Below are 27,128 nucleotides of genomic sequence, written 5' to 3' on the forward strand. Positions count from 1 at the left end.
GAATAGAGGCACACTCATTTTGTCAGTCTGTCAAAAGGAATTAAAATGATTCACTCATTTTTACACACCAAACAAAAGTAGTCCCATTTAAAAAGTGCTTGAGAGAGATATTCAAATTCTCTATACTTTTCATCTCAACACACCCAACCAATCACTGTATGCAGTGGGAGTCTGTCGGATTCTCGTTTCCAAAACTTACAAACATTCCAGGATTCAGCTCGTCCTTGAACAGGTGTGGGTGGAGAAGGTTTCAGACACAGACACGGACTTCGTTTGAAGTGTTTTGACTTCTTAAGTAGGTGTAGGTGATGGACGGTTACTGCTGAATGCAGCCGACAATCAAGCGGAAATTGTTGTTTTATATTGATTCCTTCTATGACCTGCAAATATGCCTCATGTAAAAGCACTGCAGACAACACAACACCTAACGTACATCTGGAGAAAATAGAGTGGTATCTAATTAAAGTGAGTATTTAAGCATACAGAATGTCATAATGGGCTACTGGAAGAATGCCAATCAGCTTCTGTTACGTGCAAAAATGGAAATAGTAGCTGATCACTTAACGATAGTACAAGACACTTTCGAAGATGACAGCGGTCTTGTTGCTGAGAACAAGACAAAAGTATTGTTTGAATTTTCTGTTTGTGTGCCAACAGTCTCCAGAGATCCTCAAATTGCTGCTCTTATGAGAAGACACTCCACTCAAATGTTGGAGGTTTTTATGTTTTAACTTCATCTAAAGCATGGCGCGGCCCTCCGAGGGATGACAAATATCACACAGACATTTGAAGCTTATGAAAGCCATTTATCATTGACTCAAAATCCAAGCTGGTTTTCTTTATGATTTGTGAAAAGCGACTATTTCGGTGATGTCAGAGTCATCTGTCTCCCTGAGAAAAACAGCCTTCTTTGGTAACTCGGCATCACATCTGTCAGCAGGTCATTCATCCAGCTATGATTGCGTGTTTTTTTTGTCTTTCCTTGTATGTAATTTTTTAGGTGAGTCAGATGTGCCGTGTGTTTGGATGTACATCTTGCGTCATCTTCTCAGCTACGAGTCATCGTTTATGACACGCTTGTGTTTTATCTCTTAGCGTGTCATCGCAGCATCCCGCCGACTAACAAAGTCACCGAAATTCGGGGACATAATACAAAGATTATGCATCATGATTGGTCGATTCAGTTGCACAGCAGAGCATAAGCAAAGCGTCAAGCTTAAATCAGCCGTGGTTTGACTGAATGCGCACATACACACATCAGGATCCATAAAGACAGCATACATTCACCCACCTATTCACGCGTACAAATACATGCAGACACAGACGCTCTCGTCAGTAAAAATAAGCCCACACTTTTTGTGGGTGAGAGTTATCTTAAAGTCTATATCATGTCTCGGTCAAAACCTTCTAACCGAGACTTCAAAGCCCACATATGTACACTTCCTGGGGGATTATCTGCATGTGTGAACAGTTTGATTTCAAATATGTCTGCGTGTTCATATCATGCAAATATTTGCATTTATTTGCTCATCCAATCCTCAGAAATCTGTTTGTGTTAGTGTTACATGAATATTCCTGCATCCTATCTTGCAGAAGTCTGTGTAAAGCCCCAGCCCTCTCTGAAATGAGGAGGAAAGCCTTTAATTTACTGTTTCTTGTTTACATAAAGCATTTTAGGATACATTATCTCTCACATGTTGCCCCCTCGCCTGAAGGATCATTAAGTACCACTTAATGTGGAGGTGGGAGACATTTTCGTTTTTCATTTCTCGTAATTAATTAAATGTTTGTCGAACGCGGGGTCACATTAGAAAAAAGAAAATCAAGAAATGAAGATGGCTAAAGATAAACATTCAAGAGTCAAGCTTGTGGAAAACATTATCAGTGGTTGCGCTTTGTTCCACTTTCATAAAATGCTCATGTGGGAAAATGTCAGCTTGAGAACTAGATGAAAGAAAGATGAACATGAATGCACCTCATAGGGAAATAGTTTTTTATTTAGTTTTTTTGAACGGCAACTGTAATACAGAAAGAATGAATGTAAAATAGACAAAACCAAGAAGACCTTAAATGTGATGCAACTGACTGTGACACAGCTGGAATGTAATAAGCCGATAGTATACACATTTTAAAATAGATATGACTTAATCCAGTGGAGGACTCGGCATGTTTGAGGGGCAGTGGTGAAAAAATTAAAAGGGCACTATGTGTGTAGTTTGGGGTGCAGAAAGTTGCGGTACTTATAGTGAAAGGAGGGCATTTTGCCACATTTTGTTGGCTGGACAGGTGACCTAAAGCGCACTTTATCATGGCTGAGAGGGCATTTTTGCAACATGTGCTCCAAATTGAAATACAAAACATCTTTTTTATCTGTATCCCTTAGCACATGGAATCATTTTTTGTGGTATGAAAGCCGTATTAGTGGGAGGACAAAATCAAAACCATGCTATGTTTGAGGTTTGGTTAAGCTCAGGCACAAAATCACTAAACTTAGGGGACCGTTGTGGTTATGTTGTTAAATGGTTACAGTACTACTCACGTTGTTAAGGTTTGGGAACGATTGTGGTCATGCTTTTCTAATTACAACTCAGGTTGAAGTACTGTGTATTTTTTTGCCCTGCATTTTGACTGTGAACTTCTCCCTACAAGGACATTTTCACTTTGATGCCATTGTTTCTTCTTGGGGACACAGTCTCTAGGGTTCTGGCAGCAGATTTAGCAAGGTAAATCAGACGTCCACGGCATTCCTTTTAGTCATCCGACAAGAGGCATGTCTACCTGCTGCTCCATCTCTGAGCTCCTCAACTCCTCTTCATTGATGGTAAGCTGAGGAATCCTATGAAGGAAACAAATTCAGATAAACTGTATTTCCCCAATCCTAGTCTTACGGGTCACTCCCCAGCTCACAACCATTGAGAGCCTCTGTTCAACTCAATTCTGTAACTCAATATGTCAGCCTTTCTTTCATGTCAATCTGAAATGTAATTTCCATATTCCAAGACACATTTGCATCCACTGCAGCACCTACTTTTAGCATTTGAAACCTTTGTGATTTTAACAGAGTGAAATGACTACTTTGTGAGCATGCAAGAAACTGAAGCTCACTTAGACCCACACATGGGGTTACACAAGATTTTATTTAGGTTGCTGTAAATTTGCAGAATTTCTTCCATAGTCTTTTAATTAGGGTTTGTATCTGATGTGCACCTTTGAGTCACGTGAGGAGAGCTAATTGGTTTATCCAGTGCTTGATTTGTAAATCAGGAGGTCCGATAACACAGATGGGTCTGCTCCAGAGGGTCAGGGGGAGAGGAAAACATCATAGAATGCATCCAAGATCAACAGCACCTGCAGCACATTGAACAATGCCTACCAGCTATCTGCTAAAACTAAACACAACTGTCATCACAAACAAAGCATTACTCATTCACATTTTCTTAATCCGAGCATTTGCACTAGTCACTCAAAATCAGCAGGGAGAGATGTGTAGAAACAGCTGTCTCAGTCTGTCTCTCTGCTTTGCTGTCTCAGCTGTTGCTCCCCTTCACTCTGTGAAACAGAATGAGGGCAAAAGATCTGTTCACAACCCAAAAAAGGAAGCAGGTTTAGAAACCAAACTAAGTGACTTGTTCTGTCCGTCAATCGATCAATCTCCTCTGCTCCACCACCACACACACCCCCTTATGACTCATACACTTTTCACCATCTCACTGCATACACGCCCACTCACTTGTGAGGGCTTACAGTAATCACATGCCAAAATATTTAGACACCAAAAAGCATTAAACCACATGCCAGCATAGCAATGAGAAATAATAGCAAGAAGTAGACGATTTTAAAATGTGTATGGCTTTACTTAGCGAAAATATACACACTGTGCCTGTTACCGTCATCTGGATGCACTCATCAGATCTGATTAATAAAGTATTTTACATGTATTTTAGTGGAAACACTAGCTTAAGGTTTATGAGAAATGATGATGTGCAGATTGTTTTTATTTTTAAAAGGTACAATATTTCAAAATTTTAGTTCAAAACACTCAATCAGAACGTAGAGAAATAACAGTTTTGATGTTGTGTCAAAGACCTCTATGTTTTGTGTTGAAGAGATATCTACCGAAGTTAGAAAGCTAACCAGCTAGTCTGGCCTGAAAACCACTTTTGAAAGCTCCTGTGCTAGCGATGCAAACACTAACACTTTGCTGGTAGACAAGCTAACAGTAGCTACAGTCATGGATGTATAAAAAGAATGGCAGCAGTTTATTTTCTATTATTCTGGTGATATTCTGAATTCAAGGTGGCCAATTCTTACGCATTGTACCTGAAAGTGTCAATTCTTGTTTCAATACTTTGTGTGAACCTTATAACATACTGTTGAGTCAGACTGTTCCGCTGCTGCACTTGCAGTTATTTGTGTTATGATAAATGTCAGTGAGATTGTTAAAGAAGTTTACTTGTCTCTAAAGCAGAATCCATAAGTGAGATGGGGTTCTCCGTGAGAGCTGGAACGTAGGTCAGTTTGTAGATTAAGAGCTTAAACACTCACCACAATCATAGTCGAATGCCTGCATTAAATGAAATCACTGGCAGTAACTGGATTTCAGCATGTGCGTGGGGTCTTTCTCATGGATAAAGAATGCCGCAAGAAGACGTTAAAGATTCATGAAAGTCTGAACACTTACAGTATAAAATGAAGTGCCCTAATATCTGCTGGTCTGTTCATGATGGACGGTTGGAGGAATGGAAACTGAAAGCGAGGGGTTTCTTCGGGACAGTGACAGCTTTCTTTTTTATAACAGTTACACAAGCAGCAGCCGCCAAATTTAGCCCCCAGTTTGACTGCTGTTCACTGCAAGAGTGTTGTAGTTGTATAACCACGGCTGGGCCTGCTCAATCCTCTTAGTGCAGTGCCAATATACATACACACTTGACTCTACCTTGGGAAGGAACATAACCCAGTCAAGGGCCTTCTTCATCTGCCAGCACCGCGGCTGCTCTCCCCACTCCTCCATCTCACTGGCCTGCATTACTGAACAAAAGGGACCATGAGGACCCTTACTGGAAACACAAGGCCCCCCCCTTGACTTTTAGAGACAGGATTATCTTTCTTTTTTAATGTTGCGCTATAGATTCAACCCTCCATACATTTCTGTCACACAACACTTTCAGGCTCCGTAGTGCCCCTGGTTGCTTTTGAACAATTGAGGAGATACAGGGAGAGCATCCAAGAGCATCCAACAGCTCAGCTCATGCAACTCTTTGAGCCACTGGGAACAGAGTAAGGTCACCTCTCAAATATTGATGATTGATGATGAAATTTATCAACATTAACAGATTTTTTTCTGTTTATGCACTGCAGTGTTAATCTTGTGGTGTGTTACTTACCGGACAAGTAATACATGGTTTAAATTGCACAATAGACCCAAGGTCAGCCAATTTATGCAAAAATTTGGGTGACGTTGGCATGTTTGATATGATAACATTAATATTATTTGTATCGTAGTAGTAGTAGTAGTAGTAGTAGTAGTAGTAGTAGTAGTAGTAGTAGTAGTAGTAGTAGTAGAAGTATATCCTCTGGAATAAAACTCATACATAACTAAATGTTTACAGTTTCAGTGTTTGACTGTAAGCAGAACTTGGGAACATTTCAAGATTTTCCCTTTCCTTAACATTTCCCTGCTGTGTTTCTGTTGGCACAAATGTCGCAAAGACAGGATTAGCAACATGGCTTATGTCCAAAAAACAACTATAAGAAACCAAATTTGACCTTGAAACTCTGATCTCACTGCTGTGAAAAGGTAGAGTGAAATAACAAAGTTACCATGTAGGCAGGTTTTGTAACTCACATCAGTGAAAACAAAACCTACCTACTTGTTATTTTACTCTGCCTTAGTAGAAGGACTTGGTAGAAAGGCTGCTTGTTTTTAACTCTCTCAAGTCTCAGTGGTACAAGGAAAATCATATTAGCGGGGGAAAAGATTTTGATACCAGAGTTTTCCATTGAGGGAATGCCCATCTGTTCGGTCTTGCTATAGTTTCTGTCACTCAGCCTCCATCAGTCAGGGTTCTCTTTCTTTTGCAGTTTAGATTTTCCACCGTTGCCTGGAAATTGTGACCAGGGATAACAATGCCTCTTCCTGTTTGGTTTCTTCCTTTTATGCTATAATTTGTCCTGCTTTCTTGTAGGATTTTTTTTTTTTTTTTTTTACAGCCAGTACTTCAATCAGTATTTGTTCATACATGCTCGGTTTGCCTAAGAAAACTGATGAGAATACTTCTCTGACCAATAAAATGTCCTCACTGCAACAAGTTGATCTTTCATCAGCTCAACTCAAGGCTAGCTTTCAATGATAGCATGGGCGACACAGCTTTTTTCTGTCACACGTTGCTGATGTTAAAATGCTAAAATTAAGTGATGTTTCCGTTTCCATTGGGTATTTGGGTATCAGCCAAAAAAGTATAACATAAGTAAAGCTATTTGCTTTCATACTTTGGTGTCAGCAAAGGAAGTGATGCACATCATGCCCGAAAAGCCTTTCTTTGGGCAGACCCTGCTCCCCACAAATCTTTAGTATAATGTCATCAAATGGGATAAATTCAGCTTTGCAGCAGAGGCCACTTTAACAAAGGGCTATCTGGCCAGTTTTGATCCCCTACAATTATAAGTGTAGTTCCAACCAGCCTGCTCTGTCAGGCCTAGCAGCAGGATTGGGCTGATTTAATGAAAAGCTGAAGTTGCCCTTGAAGTAACGTGTTTTGGATTAAAGTCTCTTTCTACTTTTAAATTGCCATGGAAAGGCAAAATCAGTATCAATTTGATTGAAACCATTACCTTAAGTGCGACTGTAAGCAGTAGCTGTGTTTTGTTTTTTTTTACCCCGTGTACTCTCATGACTCCTGTCCAAAAACCTGTGAATGAACTCCTGACAAAGAAGAAGAAAATAACCCACTTCCATATGCAGTAATTTGTCTGAATTAGTAGTGTAAACGGAGAGAGAAAAATGAGAGGCAGGTGAGTGGAGACAGAGAGATGAGAGGAGCCATAAAGGGGGTACATGACTCCACGGTTTTCTGTGAATCTGTCTCATCGTCTTCATTACTCACATGACCTGACCCAACTGGTTGCTTCAACCGGACTCTGTGCTCGCTCACTGGATGGATGGGTGGTTAATTGCCTGACTAACTGATGGATGGATGACTGATTCAGCATCTGTATGACTTTATTCTGGGTGGATGGACATTGATGATGGATAACAGATGGATATGTAGGAATGCATGGATTAATGGATGGTGAAGAGGTGACGGTGTAGACAATTGCAGTGATAAACAGACCAATAGATTGAGTCTGTCTTGTGTGTAATGGCATCTAGTATCTAATCAGGTTTGTTGCACTTATTTTCAAGTCACTGCAAGTGCTGATCTGCCAGTGTGTGCTGCTGTTGTCTGAACAGATTTAGCCAACATCCCAGTCCATTCAAGTTCAATAGCGCTCCAGACTTCCCTTATTAATTTGTTACAGCTTCGTCTGTACAAGCCTCAACACCAATGAAAGAAGAGATGGACAGTTTTAGTTTCAGGTTTGCTGCTTTGTATAGATTAGTAAACAGATACTGGGATTAGAGCAGGGTCATCTGGAAAAAAGAAAGGAAAGAAATCGGAGCCTCAGAAGCAGAAAGGCAGGAGCTGTCTGTTGTCCATCAGTGTCTAAACTCCTGCAGACTGCAGACACATTTGAAACACAATCAAAACGAACTGTAGGACAATTAAAGTTGCAGGCTCATTCACTTAAAAAGTGAGTTTGCATATGTTTAAACAGCCACAATGTGATGGTTTGGATTTTCAGTTCAGATGTTTGATGTTTTATTTTGTGGAATTCATCCATATGTGTGCTATAGCGACTTCCACTTCCTGCCTTTGTCTTTTTCTCGCCCTTTTTATGGGGTTTAATTTGTCCAATAGCCCTTGTGTACTTCATTCTGTCCTTTTCCCTCTCTCTTTGTTAGTTTGTCTGTTTTCCTCCTGGTGTTGCTTCTTCTGCGTTTGTTCCAGCAAACACTAACTCCAGTCTGCTGCGTAACAGTCCAGTCTGTCCACACCCGTCCACCACCTCAATCTCCACATGCACTTTCTTAGTCTCGACATAGAGAGCACACTTCTTCCAGCATACAGTAGGTCCTGAACATTTGTACCAGACGTTGAGCTTGACCAGCAGAATAATCCAATATAAATTAATCGGTTTCTCAGTGTTCATCTGTGTTATGCACCCTCTTGGAAACACGCCTGGATCAAGAGAAATCAGAGTTCATTCAGACAAGGAAAAAGGAAAAGGTAAAAAAGCACAAAAGTGAAACAGCCATTGGGTGTATAAAAATCAAGCAAAGTATATTGAGAAGTGAAAGGAGATGCAACATCAAAAGTGCATTGCTTATTTAAAGTTTCTTCCAAAGTAAATACATTCCCTCCAGCCCCTCTGATAGCTTACACAGGTGTTGTAGTGACTCAATCTACACTGTATTTCTCAGGAGGAGAATGATACAACTCTATGAAATCTGCTTGGGCTTTCATCCGAGTAGATTTATGTAAATCATACTGTAATGAAATGACAGTTGATACTGCAAGAAACACTTTTCTTTAAGGTGGAAACTTTTTCGTCGATATGCTGTCAAATCTGGACAGCGCGGCCTTTCAGAATGATTGCTGTACATCTGTGTCGTTGCCGTGTGTCGTACACTAATTCCTGGGTGTATAAGAACATGAAAGAGGTCACTTGTCAGTGTGCCTGACAGTTGGATGGAAGCTTGTTCTCCGCCAGTATGTGTCCCTGGCTGGACAAGTGGCGAGATGAGTAGGATGCCGTCCCAGGCATGGAAGCCCTGACCTGGGCGAGAACAGCAGTCCAGCCCCCTCTCTGCCCTTCACTGTGGAGAGAAGAGACAAACTCTGGGAGATATAAGACAAACAGAGGGAAAGATAACTGACAAGGTGCTGAGTATGCTTTCATTTGATTCCTTCCTCTGTCCCCTGTCCTCCTTCTCTCTCGCTGTCTCCCTCTGTCTCTCCGGACATCTCCTCGGCCTGCTTTATTACTGTGTCAGACGCCCAGGGTCAGAGAGGTCATCCAAACAGGCAGACATAAGTGTATCAGCTTCTCATCAGGGGAATAAACACTTTGGTTCATCCTTGTGTGGCAGCAGGGCTCACGGACCGCTGAACTCAGAGTGACTGACGCAGCCGTCATATTGTGGCTGGATAATGAAATAGTGCTAAAGAGAAAACAACATGCCAGACTAGTCGGCATTGGCTGGATGTCATTCAACCACAGCAGCAAACTGCGTTCCAGTCACCCCAAAGGTGATTTTGATAAACAAGGACAAGGAGGACAAAATAATGATGGAATACTTTTAGTAAGGTAGACAAATTTTTCAGTGTGATTGTGCTGTTTGCTCAGGTGTAAAAGAAGTGACATGAAATATTAAGGTAATAGAGACCAGTCTGAGCATATATATTCCTTTATAGCGTCTCTGTCTATGACTGTCTGTGACATTGTATCACATCTGTGGTATTCCAGGAGCTACTTTCCTAATAGTGGACTGCACCTAGCAAGTTTTTACTGTACATATCGCACTGTGTGATACAGGGGATAGTTTGGGTGACACACTGTTGAAGTGTCTGAAGTAACTGCTTCTGAGTGAAGTCCATGTTATGTGGGCAAGAAACAAGCAGGAACTTAAAGGGAATGTTCCCTTTGTTCCTCGGTAATGACGATAATCCTATTGTATACTGACAGGAAGATTCAAACCTTAATTACCTTTATCAGGCAATTGTCGTAGCTTTCGTCTGCCATCGAGGTACCATCATTACAGCAAGATGACTGTAATGTAGTGTCCCTGCACCTTCTTCCAGTTGCTTTTAATTCTAATATTATACCTGTATGGCATTATGTTTCGCGGAATGGACTGTATTCACACCACGTCCATTATCATCTGACATGGGAGGCTCAAATCTTGTACTGATGAGTTCCAGGTTACAAGTCCTACAAATGTAAAAAATCAGAAAAATCAAATCATTGCTTCCCTGTTAATCAGCATCTGAAAAGAAATGATGGATAGTGAAAATCTGGAGGGGCATCGGGCCATACATCAACATACAATGTTTGATAACCTGTTAACTAACATTAGCATTCAACCACATCCTAGATGATACTGCTGTTTGATGACATCTAGTGGTTTTCCAAGATGGGAGCTATTATTTCAAAGTTAAATTTAGCCTTACGTTTATCAATCCACAGCTTCCAGATTGATCAGCAGTTGGAAGCACGACCCATTAGCTTTTCGTTGGATAATGGCTGAATCCAGCATTCAGCCACTTCCCTAGCTAGCGTCACCATTTGATACATGTTATGTTTAGTGTGTTGGAGCCGAGTGCAAAATCTACAGACCTCCCCCCAGCCGACAGTTCCGCATGTAGCTTAAGCAGACATGTCCGATGGACGTAACTTTCCTAAAACAAGTCCAAATTGTATTCAAATAGTTGACATCATGCGCAGAAGATCAGCCAAAATGTGCAACTTAAAATCTAAAAATAAGCCTGGCATTTTTGAAACCAGTAAAACAACAAGGGCAAGTTAGCACATGTGGTCATAATTACTCTATGAAAACTGGTAAAAGTCAAGAGAATATCTTCAAGTGTAGGTCACGCTGAATTTTTACTAATATACTAGCGGATATGATGAATGCTATAATGACTGTAAATAACCTGAATAAATGTAATTTCAGGAGTAATTATCAGCAGTTCTGGGTGTGACTAATAGATTTCAAACAGCAGGTGCCAATGTAATCAACACTTAAGCAATGCAGAGAAGATCATTCAGTCTTCGCTATGTTAGTTTTGCCATCTCCTTTGTACATTACCATCAGGGCCGCTGCATGTTTCGTATAACCAGTTTTGATTACACAATGCATTATCCTCTTGTGAAAGGCCCACTGAAGCCATGCCATCAGCATATTTAAAACGTCTGTGCTAAGGCTGTGGAACCAGAGTTCATTAAGCTACAGGGAAAAATAAAACTGGGGATAACAGACATCCCTGTGGAGCCACTCTGTGTTAACAAGGCTCTGTTCTGACATTCTCTCGATCCACTGAAACAGATCCTCCATTCTACATTGAACAGAATGTCTTTGATCCAGACAATGAGGCAACTGTTAACAAGCATGTAATTCAGCCGAATGGTCTGTTCACTTAAAAACAGAAGTCAAATCTCAGACTAAAAAATACCTCTGTAGGTGCTGTGTACAAAATAAAGCGTGCATCATCAGCGAGCCCTATGCCGAGAAAGAATTTGATTTGAACAGCTCTTTTAATTTTTGTGAAATTAAGCTTACGATGTCTAAAATCATGCAGTGCTGGTGTCAGATCTTAATCCCTGATACCGTTCTGCCAGCCATTCAAGATGTCCTGTTCTGAAAACAACTTAACAAAATGGTCATCTTTGAGCAAAAACAATTAAGATGGATGTTCATTTTCAGTGGCACAGTTAGTCAACTAAAATGGAAAAAGAAATGTAACAAGCAAACTACGTTACTGCCACAATGTTTAGTTGCCAGATTGTTGGAGTGTTTCAGCAGCCCTACAGTATAACTGTGTCACACTTCTGTGCCCAGGGATTTTTTTTTAAGTATTTAATGATTTAAGTATTAAACAAGTTTGCTTCATGTGTGATTTGTTTGGACAAACCAACTGTGAAGCAAGAGAAACACACTCATTTTTCATGTTCAAATTTATTACTGAACAGAGATGAGAAGGCGAGTGAGCGAGATGGACATAAAGAGATAATGATGTTGTGTAGCTCACTCAGGAACTAAAAGTTTTCAACCTGCCCTGTTAAGTTATAGGGGGGAAAACAGGATTCAAAGCCTACTTGTCTCATACTGAGTTTAACCACATTAACCATGCGATTTCTTCTTGGTATTTTGACGTGATCGTCCGTTCCATTAAACCTTAGCGGGAAAAATGTCTCCCCTTGCTGCCAGAAGAAAGTTTTTCATTTCCTCCCCTCTCTCTGCTCAATTTCCCATCCCGTCTTTCACCCAGAAAAGGTTGAAACCTAATTAAAGGTCCAGGTGAACAGATTTTGTGTTCACAAGACTGTGTTAGCTTCTGTGTGTCTGGCCCGCAAGCCAGAAAATCATTAATTTGGTGACTTCCTGTTCCCAGTGTACCCATTATCCACACAAACACAGTTTCACGGCCAAAAGGACAGGAGGTACAATTATTTCAAGGTAATTTTGTCAGAGTTGGGTTTTCATCAACTCGCTACTCTATGAAAAAAACTCACAACTGTGTCCAAAGTCGTCATCATCATCAAATAACTGAGATTCACTAATCACATTTTATTCTACTGACACGTATGGGTCTGAAATGTATTTTCTTTCTGTGGTGAGTTGCTATTAAGACAAGGAACACCATAAGTATTGAGCGAGTCATATGTGACCTGATGGATTACTATGATTACAGCAGCTTAATGATCTGAAGATTAATGAGAAAGTAAAAACGAAAACCTGCTAAACGACGAGAAAGCAAGATGCACATCTTACCAACATTTTTTTTTTTTTCCCCCATAAATTGTAAATGCGATTTCTTTGTGATGCAGTAGCCTGGAGCCATCGTGTCTGAACAGAGAAAAGAGCAACACCTCAAACGCTACAAATCTGTAGGACTTTTCTCTGGGAAAAAAAACATAACAAAAAAAAAAACAACAAAAAAAAAACATCACAGCAGCGAGGGCTCAGGTATTCAGGACCTCAGTGTTTCCAAGCTGTTGATCACACTCGTTTATGCATTCAAAAGCCTTGAGGAGCGCAGAATTAATTACTTCAGTTCGGTAACCAGAGAGATGTGCGGCATGAAAGCTGAAAAGGTGAAGGGTGGAAACGAGAGGAAGCCAGATCATCTGTTCATTCAAGTCAGGGGGCAGACTGTCTGTGGTCACCTGGCCTCCCCGACCAGCGAATCCCATCGCTTAGTTCCCCCGCTTCATGAATATTAGCATTTTCTTTTCTTGTAATTATGTGCATCTGTACAGGGTGCTGTCCAAAAGTACTGTGCCGTTGTGTGTGTGTGTGTCTGTGCGTGTATGTGTATGTGCGTCTGTTGTGGAATGTCTGTGTGTGAGTGCGCCTTTTGTCCGCAGAGAGGATTACTCACCTGTGTTTGTGTGCGTCCTTATGCGTGTGAAGAGCCACTTTGCGGGGCATAATTGCAGAGGTGGCGTGGAAAAATAGAAAGGGACGATGAACTGAAGAGACAAAGACAGACAGGAAGTCAATCGAGGGGAGAAAACAGGCAGCAATGACCCATAACAAAAGAAGAAATACAGGCAGGGATTGAACACAGGACATAGCAGAGACATGAAAAACTAAAAGTAAAAAACAATGATCCCTTGATAAATAGTCCTGGTGTTTTTCTGTAATAAATGTTTACAGTATATATTTAATGAAGACAAGGTGAAGTCAGAAGTAGACATGCTGAGTACTGATGGCATTTTACTTTCTTACCTGTGCCTCACACTCACGCCTCACACCGTTAAAACCCCTGCCATGTTCGAATTACCGAAAGTCCACCAATTCTTCAGACTCGTTATCAGCTGCTCCAACAACAAAGTTCAAGAGCGGACAAACCAAGCGCTTCTTTCCTGTGAAATTCATTTACTTTTAACAGCGAGATGTGTAACTTTTTAAAAGTAGAAACCTAGTCTTCCTAGCCTTACAGATAAAGCAGATGAATTCAACATGACGCACCCTTGCACTCGGGGGTTTTTGCTGCTTAGATGGTTTGGTGCGGCCGGTAGCTTACGGCAGCTGATGTGAGCTAATGATAGGAAACTTTTAGATAGATATTCCTGTGTGGCTGATATTCCAGAGTCACTTTAACTGGCTGTTTGATTCTTCTCCTTTACTTCTATAACTGTCAAAACACAACAAACTATTGATGCATCCGCCCAGGAGATTACGTTTTCACCTATGTCCATTTATTGGTTGGTTGGTTTGCATCAGGATTACACAAATACTACTGATGAAAGATGGATGATGCATCCAGATTAGACCCGGTTAACTTTTAATGCAGATCTGGATAAACAGACTTGCAGGTCTTTAACATAGGGAGACAGGGCGTTTTTCAGCGATCTCATTAATCTCAGAGAATAATGCATCTTAATGGGTCTCAATGAAGCAATCAGGCATATTTAGGTAGCTTGTATCTATCAGCGGGTATAAAAATATAATTCCCCATGTGAATCACTGAACTGAATAAAGTTCAAAGTTGTAAATGTTTTTGATTTGAATCAGATGATGTATTTCCACAGATTACAATCCAAGACTCTGTATATTGCAATTCTGAGCTAGCAAAGTGGCTAGAAATGTGTGTGGTTACACACGTCCTCTAAATCCATGCCAAAAAGATCAGACAAAAGCATGAATCTTTTCTTCCAAAGTTAGTTTATCACAGGAATGATTCTCTTCACAGTGCTGCGAGGGGTTTTGCTTGTTCTCTTGGAAGAAAATATCAGATTGGGACATATCACATTTATTGTATTTGTTTTACTAATCACAGAGGGACTTTTTTTTTTTTTTCTCAGCAGCTAATTTCTTCTTTTTTACATGGATATTTGTAGTGACAGAAATGCCAATAGCTAATTTCATTGAGAAATAGAGTTGTTTGAAACATTTTTTTTTAAGAAAGGTGCTGAATTTGGCATTTAGAATACTGAAGAAAGAAACTGCAGCAAAATGATTTAATGAAGTGAGGTAGATATGATCCGACAACATTCAGCCTTGTTGTTTTACACTGTATACCTCACATTTTTGGAAATGCTTCAGCTACAATGTGGGCAAAACGTCAATACTATTTGAATTTCATATAATTAGAGTGAGCGAATCAGAGGGGGAAAGAAGAGAGCAGCAGAACAAATACGGTACACTCCTATGAATTCATCATATGTTATCCATCAAACCCAACAAGTATTGTGTTGTGTTCATTTGATGTCAGCTCAGTATTTAAGAACCAGAACCAACAGAGGGGAGAAAAGATGCAGTAATGGAAGAATGAATGAAAATGAATGAAACATCTGAGCCTCACACTCACCAGCTGTGACATCCTTGTTCTTGTGGAAATTGACTGACTGTAAATTACTGATATTAAAAATGTTCACAGATATATTTTTCCATAACATAACAACCTTATTGCTGTTGTATTACAACACATATTGTTAAAGACTGGGACAAGCTAACCTGCCAACCAGACCTGTGGCAACAAGAAGCTTACCTTACGTATATTACCCCAATTTGTACCAAGTAAGCATGATCTGAAATATTAAAGGCGATCAAACTAGACTGTGACATGGAGCCCCTCTTCTGGACACGGCCCCTGTTGACAAATCTGGGTTCAGGCTCAAGCCAACAAACCATTAATGAATAATTAATAGTGTTTAAAAATTAATCTAATTAAGCCCTTTTTGCATTCCGAGTGGCATGCAATTCAAAACAAGTGTCTGCTTGTACTGTGCCGCTGAACTCTTACTAGCCGCAGTTTCATGAGTTTGTGTTACATCTGACTGAAATCCAAGAAAGACGCATTGCAACTTTTTTGATTTATCAGCCACATCTTCAGAATAAATGTTGGCATTGTACGTTTCTGCATTCCAACAGCTATGTTAAAAAAGAGGCTGTGTGTTACAGCTTTGCTTTTTTTGGTTCAATTTTCAACTTTATGATGTGACAAAGTCGTGCTCATGCTCTGCTCAGACTTGGGCACAAAAAAACACTATTTTGGTTGGCACAAACATGAGTTGAGGTGTCCCAGGGTCTTGTTGAAAACATACAGTGTTGTTGCCACAAATATGGATGGAAATTCTCCAAAGATCTCCTTAAAAATCTTGAAAATGCCTGAACAAAATGTTATCACTCATTTGGTAGCCTTGTTGCCTGTAGCCCTGGTCAACCATCCCAATTTGTAGAAATATTAATATTGTGTGCAACTTTTGATATGAACAAATGTGGATGTGTTTCTGGTGTGCAGAAACTTCCAGCGTTTGTATTCAGTTGACTGGGCTGGATTTATATTATTTAACTGTTTTATTTAAATAAAAAATAAAAAGCCGTTTCACAGACAGCTTAAACAATTAATACATGTACACACTTGGTGGCCCTGTGTTGTAGATTCAACAGTAATGTGTGAAACAACAATTCACACCTTCAACCCTGAAGATATCTAACAGCCAAACACAGAATGGCCTCAAAACACCAAAGATGAAACAAATAGTCACCACCAATGTCTCGTTTTTCTCACCTGAATTGGTAAAAATATCACGTAACAACCTGTATAGTCAACACATTGTGGCCTTGATTTGGAATTTAATGAAGGAAAAGAAGAAACAACAAAAAGGACTGCAACACAAAATGTGCATTTTGTACTGTAAATACAAAATGAAGCTTTCCTGTGAATATCTAATTTAGACTTAAGTCCATCTGCCACAGACAACAGAAAGACACTGTGTGTGTGTGTGTGTGTGTGTGTGTGTGTGTGTGTGTGTGTGTGTGTGTGTGTGTGTGTGTGTGTGTGTGTTTACCAAGCTAATGATGACAGCAGTGGGTCGTTTTTAGAAATTTGAGTTATTTAGTCTCCACATTCACACCTGTGTGACTCAATATTATCTGCTAATGATGACTTTGATAGGGTGTAGACACACACACGCACGCGCACGCACACACATTTGACCATCTATCAACTCAATGCCAGCGGCCCTGACTATAAAGGGATGCTGTATTTGGTTTGGGGGGGCGTTTTCATTTGGCTGCACCTGCTCACACAAGGATCGTCGGCTTCAACAAGCACAGAGAATCAACTCAGCTCAGCTTACTTCCAAACATTAAACATTTTTCTGCTTCGCAGGTATTTTTGTGTTGTTGCAGCCTTTTGTTGAGAGGAGAATTCTCGGTGACTCATGAAACAAGAAGAGAGACTTTGAACAGCAAATACATGTCAAAAAATATCTTAGCCAAGTCACCAAGTCAGCTGGGAGTTGGTGCCCTTTGAAATAAACCTGTTAATGAATGTCTCTGCAGTTCAGTGTCTCATTGATTCGGAAGCATCTTTTAAGATGTGAATATTTTTGAGTCACTAAGTTGTGCTTGTACAAAAGGATTGTCTGGGCCTGAATATACTGTCCCTGGTTATGAAGACCATTTAACAAGAGCACAACCTCTCTCACACAACAGAATCTAATGGCATGCATAAGATTAATACCGGGCGGGGGGTGTGTGCTCCTGGGCACTAAAGTAAAACATAGAGCGTACGCTGTGGGGCGATGTCCAGAAGGTCAGTGAAGTGGCAATAGAATTATGTCATAAATTCAAAATCTCACTTAGGGAAAGGCACAAAATGTGTATGTAAATATACTTCTGCATAATATTAACTGTCACCTTGTGCAGAGGAGGAACAATGTAATAATGAATTTGAAAATGAATTTGACAGGTTAGTATGTGATTGTAACAGTGGAAATGCAGATGACACAAATACATTGATTATAGGTTGAAACACGGGTTGGTCTTTCATTCCTTTAGATATTTGGGTTTGAGTGTTTTGCTTTCTGCTTTGTACCTTTTTTTACAGGTATTAATTATAATTTCTTAATCTGCATTATGACAAAAAGTGTTTTTTAATCAAAAATGTGTGCGCTCGTGCATTAAAAATGCGATTTATCCTAAATCCCAACGGATTTACAGACAGGTGTTTGTGCGACAGAAATCTTGGATTGATGTTGGTAAATCTTTTCTGCAAATAGGAAGTGAGAAAATAAAAAGGATTGATTTTGTAACAAACATGTCAGAGTCAGGAAAACATCTTTGCAGATGTTTCATAAGGATGGAAAATAAAATACAATACAAATACAAAGATGTTTTTCTTTCTCAAGCTGCTATGTAAGAGATACATCTTACATCGTCTTCTTCATTGCCTTTGTTGGCACATTTCAGTGCTGATGAACCCACTGGATATATTTAAAGAGACTAACCATGGTATTTTTTGGTAGTTTTCCTAATCCTAACTAGGTGGATTTTGTGCCTTCACCTAACCAGATCACAGCACTGTGGATTGTGACATGAAAAATCCAAAACTGAACCTAAAGAAATGTAAAATTGCGACATAAAGACAAAGAACACACTGTGCCAACATTTATTTTGGCGACTGGGTCTTTGCCGTTTACTCCCATCACCTAATCAGGCTCTGGGATCTTTTCTTCCCAGTTATCTCATCTGTGCCGCCCGCCATTCAAAATCACCTGCTCCTCGAAAAAATTCTGCTAAATTATGTATCAATAACCACGGCGAGAGTAATTGCCTTAAGCTCATTCACGCTTTCAGGCTACAATTTTGCCATTATCTGAGTCACTTAACACACTGACTCCAAAGAGGCTCATTCAAATAAGTGTCTGAGGGAAGGACACACTGGCAAAAAGGAGTGAAGGAATTACAGAGCCTTCTCTCTAAGAGCTCCAGCATTAACACTCTTTGATTCAAATAAAACCCACTCTGGTGTGTGTGTGTGTGTGTGTGTGTGTGTGTGTGTGTGTGTGTGTGTGTGTGTGTGTGTGTGTGTGTGTGTGTGCATGTGTGTTCACAATGTCCGCCTTAATTCCCTCTGCCCACTCCTGTCAAATCACACAAAAACGCACACACAAACCACACACACACACAAGCTATAACTGTGTCACTCTCTTTTAGTTTTTTTCTTGCACACACACACACACACACACACACTCAAGCAGTGTTGGTTAAGCAGATAGTGCCGTGTCAGCACTAGTGACATGTTATTAGCTGGAGGAGGAGAGCCTGTTGACATGTGGCTACGTGTTTGTGTGCGCCTATGTGTGTGTGTGTGTGTGTGTGTTTCATTTGTTTGGGTTCCATTGTCGCTTGCTGCAAGACTGCTGACACTTCATTACGAAGCTATTGCTATCTGTGTGTTTGTGTGTTTGTGTGTGTGTGTGTGTGTGTGACTGACAACTGCAGTTTCTGTAATCACAATGTAATGGCAGTGCTAGACAGAATCAATCATTAGACATAATTAAAAGGGACAGGGGACGGGTGAGGACAGGTACACTGAACAGAGAGAGGTGGAGGGGGAGGAGGAGGAGCGGAGAGACGGGAAGATGGAGAGAGAAGACGAGGCACGAGGACACATCCGGAATGGAGCGAGGAAGAGATAATGGATGCTGAGCGATCATTACCACTTCCATAAATGTAAAGTACTGCAGTTAGAGTAGTGCGCCATCACCCATACTGATGTTAATGCTAAGTGCTTCAGTCATGCTAATTCGATTGCACTGACAGCCATGACAGAGCCGTGGAATGCCGAGGACATTATCCATATGATAACTGACTCAGCTGACACCCTATGGGCTTATTAAAGTACCCTCCAGGCAATTAACAGTGATAGACAGGGAACGCCAGGTTGATGTTCAGCACTGCGCCCCAACATGGCTGTCACACACTTTAAATAAGGCGGCGGGAATCAATGTTATACCCGCTGTCCAGCATGGACAGCCACTGCCAGCATTAATGTTAACGCTAAGTGGTTACACTCAGGTTATTGCGCTGACCTGATGTTGAGGCCATTAGCAAAGTGCCTTACAGAATTAGGAGGGACATCGGGCAGCTTATTAAGGTCAGTGCTGGCAAGTGTAACCGTGCAGCCTGATGGCACTATGGTCCAGCAGTGTATTGGGTCCTAGCGGAAGAGTTGCCAGGTATCATTTATTCATAATTATGAAAATGAATCAACTAGATGGGAATGAGCCGGAAAGACTCTGAATACTCTCTGACACCCAGGGATGTTGAGGCATGGTGAGAGCATTATTTGGAAAGGTTACAGGAGACTTTTCATTGCGATTTCTGCTCCCAACCCCAACTGGACATGGATCCTATCTGTGGTGCCAAAAAATGTAATTTGAGCATCCACTGAAATATTGTCGTTACTGACATGGTAGTGGATGTGTGTGCATGGTGTATATATTTATTCTATATTCATCGCCTTGCTCTACAAACCTGCAAAACATGGGCATGTCATGAGTTCAAGATAAGCAAGATGACTAGTGATGTCCACATTTGATGTCATGTCATCAGCCGCCACCTTTTAACAGTTCCAGCCATATATGTTGTGTTTTTCAAAGGAGACCTGCAGACATTTTGATAAGTGATCGTGCGACCAAAACTGCCATTTTACGCCAAACCATGACTTTTTCCCCAACCCTAACCAAGTGGTTTTTTAATGAGGAAACTTAACCAGAGCATAAGCACATCGCTGGGAGAAGAGAGAAATTTAAAAAAAAAAAACTACCAAGGGAAGTCCAAATGTGCAACATAAAGCAACATTCAGTTTTAACTTATCTGTGGTTCTGCAGAATCGTTCTTACCTAACATTCTTTCTGGCGATTGCTTCACTCTATAACCAACCTGACATCTTTGACAACTTCTCTCCTCAAATGCACATATTTTTGTGTTTGTGTGTTTTAACCCAGAGAAACCAACTCTGGCGCTAGGTTAAAAGAAAGAGGCCTCCTCATTTATTTCAAGGAGACTCCAGTTGCGCAATGAGACACCCTGTGCTGGTAGACAGCTTTGCAATGCAATGTGAATGGCCTAATTGTACATATACATGTACCCAGCTGCTGTCAAATTGAGGATGTAAAAATCTTGCCTCATTGCAGCCCTTTTTTCTTCAAAGTCAATGATTTATCACTCAAAGAGTTCGCCCACACCAACACTTCTCCTGTAAAATAATTTTACCTCTGCATCTTTAGTTATGGGAAAATCTATGCCAGAAGTCAAACAATTGCAATACCTTTTTAAAGTTGCACAGCTATGACGAAGATGATGCAATATCACCATGATTTCAGTCTCTTTCATTACCAGTCATAAATGAATCCGTTAGGTCCCGCCGCTAATGTGTTAGAGACTGGCGTTCATTAAAGTTCTTTTTTTTTTTTTAATATGAAAGCTTTTCCTACTAAAAAATAACTTTCAACAAAAAATGTCACAGCTGTGATGGTTTTATTTTGCGCAGGACGTCTGCGGCTGCTGTACCACTGCAGGATCACACGCATTAGGCCAGTGAACAGGTGTTTAATGGAGTCTGGACACACACTCCAAGACCTCTGCACTCACACCTATCTATCACACACAGAGTTACACACACACACACACAGAAAACAGGGGAGGAGAACGGGAGGGAGACCTGCCGTTGACATCTATCCATCATTTCTCTCCGATACGCACCGCGGCAAGGGATGATTAAACACACACACACGCGCGTGCACATACACACACGCGTGCACACACACCTGCTGGCCAGCGCGAGTGTTTGTGTGTGCATGTGTCTCACAGAGGGAGGCGCGGTAATGAACAACAATATGGTCCATCCCAAATTATCTCTCCCAGTCCACTCCATTAAAATGTCATAGGTCTGAATGTTAATATCTCCCCGCTGTGGTTTAGCCGAATGACATTTCACGACTGTCCCCTGATTTTCTCACAACTGCATGCAAATGATCTTATTTTCTGTTTCACTTCCTTGAGCTTGACTTATTTGTCAGTGTGCGGTGGAGTGAAGGGAAAGAAGACAGGACCCCGAAGCAGGTGAAGGTGAAAAACACACAACGTTAAGTTATAGGCTCCGAACTTTAGGGTTGACTAGCAAACAAGAAAGTTCTGGGGTCATCTGGTATCCAAATGTCCGGACTTCATCACTCTTGCAGATTTGTGAGCTTTGCGGTGCGTTCATGGAGAATCCGCAAGTGCTGAGTGCTGTCCAAATCCCCATTCAGCCAACAAGCGGCCTCAAGCAGACTTTCTGCAGGCTTCCAGAGAGTTTGCAGACTTTGCTGGACTAGATTTAATTACCCTCAGTTAACTGCAATACAGACATGATGTTGTGGTGTTTCCAACTGCCGACTGAAAAAACTAAGAGAACTTACTGTGAATGTGTGCAACAGTTCCGTTATTAAAACTTTACTTGACTCATGTACACCACAAACCAAATTCTCCTATACCACCGTACAGAAATCTGTAGATTTACGCAATATGGAGCTAATTAAATGCATGCTATCATTATAGTCTTAGGATGGGGAGGAAGGGCGTGACACATCCACCTGCAGCTTTTAGCCTTTCTTTTAACCCTGAGGACACAGGATGAGGCATGCAGATCTATTATTCTATTGTTGGGGTCGGAAATACATTTTGACTGTTCCAACAATCAAGACCAAAGGGAAAAGTAGAATGTGCTGGTGACAGAAATGTTTGATTGCTGGTAATAACAGCTAGTTTCAGAAAACTGTTGGCTCATCACACTTTGTTCTCGCCGGTGGAAGTTTTTTGAAGAAATTATTTTCCAAAATATATCAGTGAGAATGGAGAACAATGGAATATTTTGTACAAGCTTGGTTGTTTGGCTTTTTTTCTAATAACTGCCAAACAAGATGATTAAAGGTCTCATTGAACAAGCTACAGTTCTAAAATGGCAACATTTAATTGCAAAATCCTTTCATCCCAATTTAATTGAAGCACATTTTTCCCCCCAAGAAGATAATTTAGCAAATCTGACCAAATCTTCCACCTCATATTCAAGTTTAGTGAGAGCTGACCTGCAAATACAGACTATTGAGCAAGAGCAAACTGCATCAAACATCATCCTGGTATGATGTTTTGGGTTGATTTTTGCACACGCCGCAGTAGAAATACGCCCGGCTCCAAATCTCTAGATGATGTGACGCATCAGCCATGCTTGACACGCGCGCGAGAGGCATGATTCATGTGTCCACTGTGAAGGGGCCGACCTCCACTCCACAATTAAAAGCGAGAGGTAACACCAGGCAGCACACACATCCTGTGTGTCTGGCCTGTTATGAGACAGGGGTCAGTGGTACAAATACATCTTTTGAATAAACTGTGTGGAATTACTATTCCAAAAATGATTGGGAAAACAAACTTGCTGACTGGGTGTTGGCAAATAGTTATAAAGCTTGTTTGTTTTCCCCTCTGAAGTTGACAGAAATGATTTTGAATCTCGAGAAAAACATGATGAACAGTAGCGAGTGCATTAAAAGAAGCTCAGGGAGCTTTTGTTATGTATTCATGCTTGCATGGTCCCAGCTGGCTAATGTGTTACTGGTTGGCTAGCCAGTTACAACAGTTCACCAGTTAGCCCTGGATCATCAAGCTTCCACAACTACATATTCCAAAAGGACACATGGATGAATATCAGTACTTTCTGGTGCGAGCAGGCAGCATCTTGGCAGACAGAAAAACAGAAACCGTATGTTACACATAAAGTCGCTGAAGACCAGCACAGCGTGTGTTGAAGTGATGTGGAAGAAAGCCTTTCCATGGCAGCTGTGGTAGCAGCACCACTTCTGAAGAGTGACCTAAATATTTCACAGGGAGGAGATTGCGTTTTTGAAGAACCAATTTGTGTTTCAGAATAAGATGTAGTAATGAGAGGATGGGATTATGAAAAATGAAGGAGAGGAATGGCTAGTGTGTGGGTCTAAGCTTAAGAAATCGAGGCATGTACTCACAAAGGAAACACAGAGATTGGATGCAAAACACAGATTAAGAGCTATATCTTAGTGTCTATAGAAACGAAGATGAAACACAAGATCAGCAGAAGAAAATATCAGAGAAATACAAATAGCAGAATAACCGAAAAATGTAAGAGGTCAAAAGCCCTGTGTCACTGTAAACAGCAAATGAAGATTACATGGAGTAATAGACTCAATAGCATGGGGACCCTTTGGCAATGACACCAGGTAGTGACTTTATTGCCTGATGGGAAAATAGGCTATGAGAAGCTTGGCCGTAGCGTGAGTAAGATTCACTTTGGAGTTACGTAATGGAAATAACCCAAGCTAGAAGAGCTAGCAACCTCACATGCCAGACAAAAAAAAAATGCCTCATAGCAACAAGAGATCTTTGTTAACAGTGTTGGTTACAGCTTCAATGTCACAGTTGACTGCAGTATGTTTACAGGCCCATCAGTGGGCCCAGATTGGCACAACCCAATCAAATTCACACAGCGGGGGGCTCAGCTGGCTGATGAGCCTTGAGAAGCCACTGTGGTGGGGGTGTGCAGTTTTCCTTTCACCCATAGAAATGTTTATTGGAAATCTCTGCAATGGAACAGAATTGTGCTACATATCTATGTGCTGATGTTTTAAAACGAGCTGTAGACCCCAAATTGGGACATGTTAGCCCTATCGCTGTGAGAGAGCAAGGGCCAGGGTAGCCATTTCACCTTGTCTCCAGTCTCATTGCTAAGCTAAGCTAACAAGATCATTCAACTTCTTATTGACAGTACGGACATTTTTAAATAACCCTTGGTAAGAAAGCATATAAGCATGTTACCCTTAAAGCTGCTTTGCTAAATGCAGGGAGAGAATCAGGGAGTGTGTGAAAGCTGACTATACAGTATATAGAAACGCATACATTCCTATATGTGCTGCCAAGGAGGTTTTGTTTTTGCCCTTGGCCCAGAATTGACCCCATTAACTTTTGGTGCAGATCAAATTAAGTGTCAGAACCAGGGCTTTTTTCTCAGTTTCTTTTAGATGGCAAGATAGGAGCTTTTTCAATATTTTCATTAATTAATAAGTGACTAATGCATGGATCTTGATTGAAAAAATGTTTTTTGGGGTGGTTGATATCTATGAGTGTGTGCAATTTGATGTAGATCCCACTAAAAGATAACACACTTTTTAATTTGATAATGGGTTGGGGTTGCCAGAACGCAATCCTTTCATGATATGTATGATTTCTTTTATAAACTGGGTTAATATTTCAGCTAGATGTGTTGTTGAGTTTGGTCTCACTGTGATGATGATCTCTTATTAAATAGACACTTTTAGCTGCTCCCTCCACGTCAAAAGGAGCCAACTTAGGTGGTCAGGATGCTGATTAGGATGACTCCCTGGCACCTCCCTTTGGAGGTTTAACAGGCACAACCAACCTAGAGGAAGACCCAGAACTTGCTGGAGGGATTACATATCTCATCTGGCCTGGGGAATGCCAAAGGATCCCTTAGGAGGAGGTGGATAGTGTTGCTGGGGGAGAAACATGTAGGTAGAGTACCATACTCAGCTGACTGCCTCTGTGACCTGACCCAGGATGAACAGAGTAAAATGGGTGGATGGATGCAATATATTTAATTAATTGATCCTCCATCTGTAGCTGCAAGGTAGCCAGTCGTCTGTAGACATTGACTGTTTGGTCAATGGGCTATTGTGATGGGTCCCCTGGCAAATGCTAAGGAAATGTTGGGAAACAAATGATTGACATTTAGAAATGATGGAAACAGAATGTTATTTTCTCTCTCTTTGAATTTAAAAGAATTGCACGTTTTAAGAATAAATAAATAAACAGATCATAATTATGCCCAAAGACAAGAATACCATTATTTCTTAACTCTGTATTCATTGACAACAATTATTCCAAATAAAGTAATTTAGTGATTAGGAGTGCAATAATATATTAAGGGCTTGACATCAGTACTCACACTGTAATGAAATCTATCTAGTGAGCCGCTACTGAAATCAATAAAATGGCTGTCTCAATGAATCAACATCAGTGAAAATTTCATTATAGATGGCCTGGGGTTAGCTTTAGAGATAAACATCGGCAGCACATTATCTTGTAATTCTCCAGAGATTGTCTTCTCCATTCAAACAATGACAGTGTTAATTAAACTAAACTCATTTGGAAAAAGAGCTCTTTCTCCCCCTTACTCTGTTTGCCTCTCTCGGCTCTCTCCCTCTATTTAAAAAGGAATAAATTGACTCGTAATAAGCTCTCAGGAAAACAAATCAATGGCAAGATTAACTAACTTCTAACCTGTGCACTTTGAGAGAAACTGTCGAACCATTCTCCGTCAAGGTTGCGGTAAGGATACATTAAACATTTTAACCAGTTAGGATAAAAGCAAAGGAATATTTCCTTCATTGTGGCAAGGAACTATCAGCTGGAGCACAAAGGCCCAGGATGTGGCTTTATGTATGGATATTATTCAGGCTTATATTGCAACAACCGTCAAACTGAATAGTGGCTCTTTACCAGGCAACAATACAGCATGTCATTGATTTATTTATTTTTATTGTTTTTTTGAAGGTTTTAGATCATCTTAAAATGATGTGCACTTTCCAACATTCAGGATTAAATCAGAGCCAAATCCCAATAAAACAATTTCCCCTACCCCTCCACCTTGCATATTCACACCTTGGGGTAGGTTGTCCGGGTTCTTGTTGGGGTTGGGTGGTAGGGCTAGATGTTAGGGTCACATGGCCCCCCAAAGGGAAGTTTTTCAGAGGCAAACGTCAAACCGAGATCTGAAATCTGTTTCAGTGAATTACAGTCTTTTTAACATGCATAAACAGTCACTACTACTTTGCTGATGTCTGTGTAACTTATTGGCTAGTTGGCTAACATGACAATGTTATTCTTATGTTTTCAACAACTAGTGTCTACCCCTTGTGACTCTGTACTGTGGTGCGAGAGAGCACTTGAAAACAAGGGGTAGTGGTAAAAATTGGAAATGGGATTTAGTCATAGTGTAGGAGAAGTATATTTTACAATTCACTGTTTGTAAGATGTTTGATTTTTCTTGTCTCGTTCTCAATCCATCGAACACTGACCCTATGGGCTTGTGACAGACCTAACATACCTACCCAAAGCGAATGAGACTCAAACATCAACTATCATTATAACAGGCGTTACAAAGACCATTACAACATGTTGACATTCAACTGAGTCTACAAACTTCTAAAACAGGACATAATGTTGTGGAATACTTATTCAAACCACTTATTTGCTGGATAAACTGCTGCTGTGGGATCCTCATCCAAAAGGAATTATGATTCTATGGGTATGTGTATGCGTATGTTTATGCAGAGCTGCTGGATAATAACAGCACTGTGAAAAATGTTGCTGTCATAGCTGCTGAGAATCGTGCCCATCTGAATAGTCCCACAATGTCTCCCAGCCTGTCGAGACCTAAAAATCCAGCTGATAAATCTCAGCAAAACTTTGAGTTTTT

The 27,128-nt window shown here is 40.6% G+C and overlaps 1 protein-coding gene and 1 long non-coding RNA gene across 11 annotated transcripts in view; one reads left to right on the forward strand and one right to left on the reverse strand.

Annotated features, from left to right (window-relative positions):
- il1rapl2 (interleukin 1 receptor accessory protein-like 2) overlaps positions 1-27,128 on the forward strand; it is a 468,801-nt gene that overhangs the window by 242,648 nt on the left and 199,025 nt on the right. The gene's annotated exons all lie outside the window — the stretch shown is intronic.
- LOC119007111 lies at positions 7,146-11,094 on the reverse strand. 6 transcript variants are annotated; one of them, XR_005071023.1, is made up of 3 exons: positions 9,808-11,094; positions 8,767-9,262; positions 7,146-8,279 (listed from the first exon to the last, which is right to left on the reverse strand). It is a non-coding gene; the product is annotated as an uncharacterized LOC119007111 (long non-coding RNA). The 6 variants fall into 6 exon arrangements; XR_005071022.1 differs by having other exon boundaries at positions 8,729-9,262; XR_005071024.1 differs by lacking the exon at positions 7,146-8,279 and having other exon boundaries at positions 8,361-9,262; positions 9,808-10,499; positions 10,910-11,094.

Source organism: Acanthopagrus latus, chromosome 18 (assembly GCF_904848185.1).
Source record: "Acanthopagrus latus isolate v.2019 chromosome 18, fAcaLat1.1, whole genome shotgun sequence".
Classification (NCBI taxonomy): Eukaryota; Metazoa; Chordata; class Actinopteri; order Spariformes; family Sparidae; genus Acanthopagrus; species Acanthopagrus latus.